Here is a 6601-nt window from a genome sequence, read left to right as displayed (position 1 = left end):
CAGCTATAATTCAAAATTCGCCACAACTTTTGTGAATCTAGTAAGTTAGTTAAATAGGAGTGCTGGGGGTACCCTCCGGGTCCGCAAATAATGCAGCCTCTGACCAGGAAAGGACCTCATAAATCTCGAAATACACGCGCATACGGGTATTACTACAATACAGAGGTACACAGACCGAGGTATGTGTGTGTGGAGTGTGTGTGTGTGTGTGTTTGTCCGCCTGTCTGTTAATATACGTCCGAGGTCCACACACCAATATACAGACAACATACCGAAGTACCCACCCTTGTCGAGGTTTACCGGCAGAACAAGGTTATTGCAAGATATTCCCTTACCCCCCCCCCCCCCCCATAGACCACACTATATGTCTTTTTACGCTTTTTACGAGATACACATACCGAGGTAATAGGAAAAAGTACCTCGGTAGTTTTTGGTATCTCAGTAAATGCGTGTGTTTTCCAATGAATTACCTCGGTGTGTTAGGAAAATCAACGCGCGCACACACGAATGCACACGCACACACAAACACACATTGTTCTGCATCATATACGAGTAAACTAGTCCGTACAGCCTTTTTGCATAAGATAACTTTCAGTGTCCTAAAGTCAATATTGGAAGCTTATTTAGCTCGATTACACTATTTTCAATTACTATAGCTTAACAATAACTAATATGGACTTTAAATTTGTGAAATATGAACCCTCAACAGAGATAAACTTTAAAAAAAAACATACCCTCAATATTGCATTTTTAAAACACAATTGCCGATATACACAGATAAGTTGAACATGACACCATGCGATTAAAAGATTTAGTGCATTATGCTTAACAAAAATATTGTTTACTTACAATATTAATGAAAATAGCATCCACAAAAATAACACATATGTTATCCGAATGGTTTATAATCGCGTGCGTATTTTAGCGCCATATTTTAAATGTATTTGAACAGTAAAAATAATTATATACGTAGCATTTATTATACAAATTACTGCAGTTTCAATTATATTGTAATATTATTTCAATGAAAACTCGTCTGCATGTGAAACAGTATTGAGTTAGTTGTTTTATATTATATTTTTCCCAGCGAGCCTGTTAAACTCATTATGCATTCCTCAACGATATCAAAACAATCATCGATCATTACACAGAAACAAGCTAGTATTGCATACGGACTTGTTAAATTGTATCACTAGCAGTTACCTGATGGTACAGAAAATAGATAGATTCGATTAAGTTCATCGAAAGTTGAATAATCGCACTTTGAGTTAATGAATTAAATCACAATTAAAAGTTAACAAAGCAAGCAAGCAATACGACTTACAATAAAATTGTAAGCACTAATAACAGTGACCTTACAATAAATTACAATTCTGGGTAATACAAATAATGTAATTAAACGTATATTATAACCTACGACAACAGTTAACACGTTAATCGGTAACATATGTGTATCACATTAATTAAGTGTTATTCGTATTGTTATTATTATGAGTATTCTAACTTCCATATTGTTTCTGTGAAACACGTATTAAGCCATTAATCGTACGTATCGTGTTATCGCGTGTACGTGTTATATGTGTGTCGTGTTCTCTCTTAGGAATACCATCAGTGTTCTGTGAGGACCCGGATATTGACTTACCCATCCATTGGGTGTTCAACAACAAGACAAAGATGGGTGATCTTTCTGGTACCCGGCATCCGGATGGAACTGTCCTCACTGTGGTCGACCCCCGGTGCTCCCATCGTGGAACCGGAAACTATACCAGCCATGAAGGCCAGTGGGTCGCTAATGCTAACTGCAATCCAGGTACAGACAAGGTTGTAATATGATTTATAACGGATTTTTACTACTTTATACGATGACTGATATTGGTCTATATATTATAAAGTACATGTATCATTAGAAAATTATACGCTAATCAAATGCCATGAGTAATACTAACATAATTGTTTGACCCATATATTTGACCTTTGGCCTTGAAGGATGACCTTGATCTTACACCACTCAAAATGTGCAGCTCCATGAGATACATATGCATGCCAAATATCAAGTTGCTATCTTCAATATGGCAAAAGTTATTGCAAAATGTTAAAGTTGGCGCAAACAGACAGACAGACAGACCAACAGACAGGGCAAAAACAAAATGTCCCTCTCTACTATAGTGGGGGACATAAAAATATATTTCATGCTAAATTCAATATTAAAACTTCCTGAAAAATGTCATTGCATTGTACAACCAAGAGCATTCATTATTTATAACATTATGACTGTAAGATTGTACATTTTCAAAACACTTCTAAAATTATATTAACACTAAAGATGTGAAACTTAATAGTTATCTAACAAAGATAACTTCTGCGTCAACTTCAAATGAACATCAAACACGTCTTGGGCAACAATTCTTTTTTTTCGCTTTTCTCAATCTAGAGACATGCTGATCACTAAGTATCGATGAAGGTGGAGGTGTGACAAGGACTATAGATGACCTAATTCTTTTGGGGTCAAGACAGCTGTTCACATTTGCCACTTATTCTTTTCTTGCCTATGGTGAATTCATTTGTAACTTCAGTGATCAAACCGGTTATGTATGTATACTCCTTGGGTTTTTTCATAGGTCTTGTGCTCCAATTACCAGCAGCTTTTGAGTGCACTCTTTCCCCTGAAAGATTGTTTTATAACTGACATGATGTTTGGAAAAATGAAATGACAATTGCTAAATCAAAGCCGAGAATTAAGATCTATAGACAATATATATGCCATAATATAAATTTACTGATTCAGTGCATACCATGCTACAGTAGTTATTTTATGCCAGGAGCATTGTTTGCAAAATGTATACTTATTATTCATATCACATGAATGTGTCAAATTTTAGCTTAAATACATCATGTTTGTAAATTCAGTTGAATTGTTAATAATAAAAACTTTCAATAAGTAAACATAAATCTGTAAATTAATCCTTACAATTCAAAATTTAATTAAAACAGGAAATGTGTTTCTGACAAACACTATCTCCCCTACTGCGCCACTTTGATTTTTTTTTTATCATTTGACAGGTTCAGATGAACTCTTTAAAGCTTATTACTTCTCTTGAATTTGTTTTTTTTACCTTTGACCTTGAAGGATGATCTTGACCTTGACCTTTCACCACTCAAAATGTGCAGCTCCATGAGATACACATGCATGCCAAATATGAAGTTACTATCTTCAATATTGCAAAAGTTATGGCAAAATGTTAAAGTTTGACGCAAACAAACACACAAACAAACATACAGGGCAAAAACAATAATATAAATACCTCTAATTTCCTTCTTTGTCCAACAAAACAGGACGATTCAAGTGTTTTGAATAATCTATTGCTGCTAACTGACACCTGCATCTATAAACAGCATAGCTGAAAAAAAATGATTTTAGAAATGAAACTCAGAAAATATAACTCTGCCTTTAGGACTTTGATGATGTTACACTAGACATAAACTAATGCAACACCAATGACTTGACATATTCATAATCAGACTTCATTTCTTGATTTATCACAAAGGGTACATCATTTTTACATTATTAAAATGTAAATTCTCAAAAAGAAAGAGCATAAATTCCTTTGTTCAATGAGCATGTGTTCATGAAATAAAAAAGAAACACTTTACACATGGAACTTTTTATTTACCTGAAAGCATTTCGCTTTGGAGCATACATCAAAATATGAATGTTGAAGCTCTCTAGTTCAGAAGTAGTTCTGAAATTTAAAAGCATATTTCATTTCTAAAACAAATCTTTTAGGTGTCCAGTCATTACACCCCCTGGACGTTACACCCCTGGTCTTTACACCCTCTAAGCCTGGACATTACACCCACCAAGATATTTATTAGATTAGAAAGGTGTAATCAACTTATGAACCACCAATTGGATTTGTCATGTAAGATGACACTGATGAGATAAATGGTTGCTCAAATTATTTAATTGAGCAGCCATCATTTAAAACATTAATTTTTATTTCACCAGAATGCCTGTAACAATATGCATCTAAATCATAAATACTTTTTTTCAAGAATATACAGACAAAAAAAACTTGAAGAAATAAAAATAAAGATAAATAAAATAAATATTTAGAATAAACAAAACACAATCTTAATTCATATACATTTATTTTTATTACACCATAATGTAATAATAAGCATCTAAATCATAAATATTTTTTTCAAGAATATACAGACAGAACAAACTTTGAAAATAAAATAAAAATAATGATAAATAAAAAAATATATTTAGAATAAACAAAACACAATCTTAAATTTATACATTTTTTTTATTTCACCAAAATGTAATAATATGCATCTAAATCATTAATACTTTTTTCAGGAATATACAGACAGAAATAACTTTGAAAATAAAATAAAAATAATAATAAATAAAAAAAATATTTAGAATATACAAAACTCAATCTTAAATTTATACATTTCTTTTTATTTTAAAGCTTTAAGAAATAATTCTTTATTATTTATGGAAACGGCCTCAAATACATAAGGACTAAGGCAATATCTTTATCTCAGTGTATCACATCTGTTACTTAAGTTTTATTACTATTGTAGTAACCATAGTATTTCACTTATCTATTTATATATCTATTTGATTAGCTGTGTCAATGATTTAAAACACTAAATTCGGGCAGGAGTCTTAATGCAACATAAGATCAACTTATTTATTTGAATGATAACAAAAATATATATTGCATGTATAATCCCTCATGTCTCTACCCATTTCCCTTTTCCTGCATAAATACCATTCTGTTACATATCATATCATATATTTAGATAAATAATATTTTTGTTAATAAAATGTAAATCAGATAAAACACAGATACCAAGTTTTACCCAGTATTGTCCATAAGACCATTAAATTGAATTTAATTTATGTAAAAATAAGAAAGTATTATTAGGATTCCAAACTTTCCACATGATGTAATTAAATCAATACACCAAAATATTTGTTTTGGGGGCATTTTGACAGAGTAACAGTGTATACCTATAGTATGATATTCTCTAAAATTGTTCTGGTATATATGGGAACAATGAGTAAAAACAATTTGCATTGAGTATTTGTCTTATTAACTTTGTTACCTTTGATGTTTTGATATTCTTTTGCCCGGACATAAAGATGCAACATTCTTTAGAATTCATAAAATCAAACAACAACATTTTCAAATGAATTTTTATAACAATGGTGTGAACAAACTCCTTTAATTTAAGGTGTTATTATTACACTTTGATAATTACAAATAATTTGAAAAGATCACAGAACAATGTTTTTCACACCAAAAAATTGTTATTTCCTAATTAACACTGCACATCAATAAGACAGACATGCAGAAAAACAAACAATAAAAAACACTTAGACAGACCCCCATTGGACACACATTAAAGCAGGAACATCATTAATCAAGTGAAGTGTGCCCCATGGTAGGTGTGATCACACCTTAGAAAAGACGACAATAAACACAGACAATTTTGTAAGGTGAGTTTTATTGTTAAATTATCGGAAACTGGTAACGCTAGGATATGTTTACATCTTGGTGGGTGTAATGTCCAGGCTTAGCATGCTTAGAGGGTGTAAAGACTAGGGGTGTAACGTCCAGGGGGTGTAACGACTGGAAATCATCTTTTATACTTAAAGGGTTTGTGTGTGTGTTTAAGTCAAATCGTGTTCATTATGTAGCAAAATAATAACGGGAATTTATAGAAAAGTTGCTTTGACACACAAACTGAAAATGAAGAAGACTTACGCATCGATCAATATTTCCATCATTTTATCGTCCTTTTCAATCCCAGTAGCTTCTTTAACTCTTCTCCATCGTTCACAATGAATACCAATGTCTAGTATCCTTTCCCTTTTATTACACCTGTACCTTGCATCTCTTGTTTTTTTAGTCTTTTTTAAGCGCTAGCACTGGTTTTTTTAACTGAACCATCTTGAATTCTGATGGCTTTCAGTTTTCGACCGCATATTCGTATTTGTGAAAAGTGATTTTCCAATAAAAATATTGATTTAAATATGAAGTGTATTTTATTGGTTGATCAAAAATATTCAATGAAAATTAATTATTTGCTCAACAAGCTAAATCTCTTTCTTTAGAAATAATGTAATTTCTATGCCAAAAATAAATGACGGTACCATGTACCACGTGACTTGTCAGCTGATTTTTTAGCTACATTTATTTTTAGGTCAAAAACGTCGAACGGCGTTTTTGAAATATAATATGGAATTCCCAGCCGCTTGGGCTTATGTTATGGTTTGTGTTATAATTCCTTTTGTCTGCTTTGAGTTTTTATATCCTTAAATCAAAGGCGATAATCGTTTTTAATATCTAAAACAATAATTTTATGTTTTGTTCAAACCATAATCCATTGGACAGTCCCTTTAAGGCATTCGTTCCTTTGGTCAAGTCTTTTCGACTTTACGCCTTAATATCTGCATTAACAAACAACTTCCGCTTTGATCTAGATCGGTGTGTGTTCGACAGGACCCGATATGTCTTCAAACCGAACATCACTGCGGACGGATTTGGCCAAACCACGGAATACGTAAACTCGGGAACATTCG

The 6601-nt window shown here is 32.3% G+C and overlaps 1 long non-coding RNA gene across 1 annotated transcript; it reads right to left on the bottom strand.

The window, feature by feature from the left end:
- Positions 1-1959: 1959 nt before the first annotated feature.
- LOC127830943 (uncharacterized) lies at positions 1960-5985 on the bottom strand. The gene is made up of 4 exons (XR_008026335.1): positions 5784-5985; positions 3672-3740; positions 3303-3398; positions 1960-2663 (listed from the first exon to the last, which is right to left on the bottom strand). It is a non-coding gene; the product is annotated as an uncharacterized LOC127830943 (long non-coding RNA).
- Positions 5986-6601: the final 616 nt, after the last annotated feature.

Source organism: Dreissena polymorpha, chromosome 5, assembly GCF_020536995.1.
Source record: "Dreissena polymorpha isolate Duluth1 chromosome 5, UMN_Dpol_1.0, whole genome shotgun sequence".
NCBI classification, from domain to species: Eukaryota; Metazoa; Mollusca; class Bivalvia; order Myida; family Dreissenidae; genus Dreissena; species Dreissena polymorpha.
Note: the sequence above shows the minus strand (reverse complement) of the source record. Positions and strands in the feature narration are given on the sequence as shown.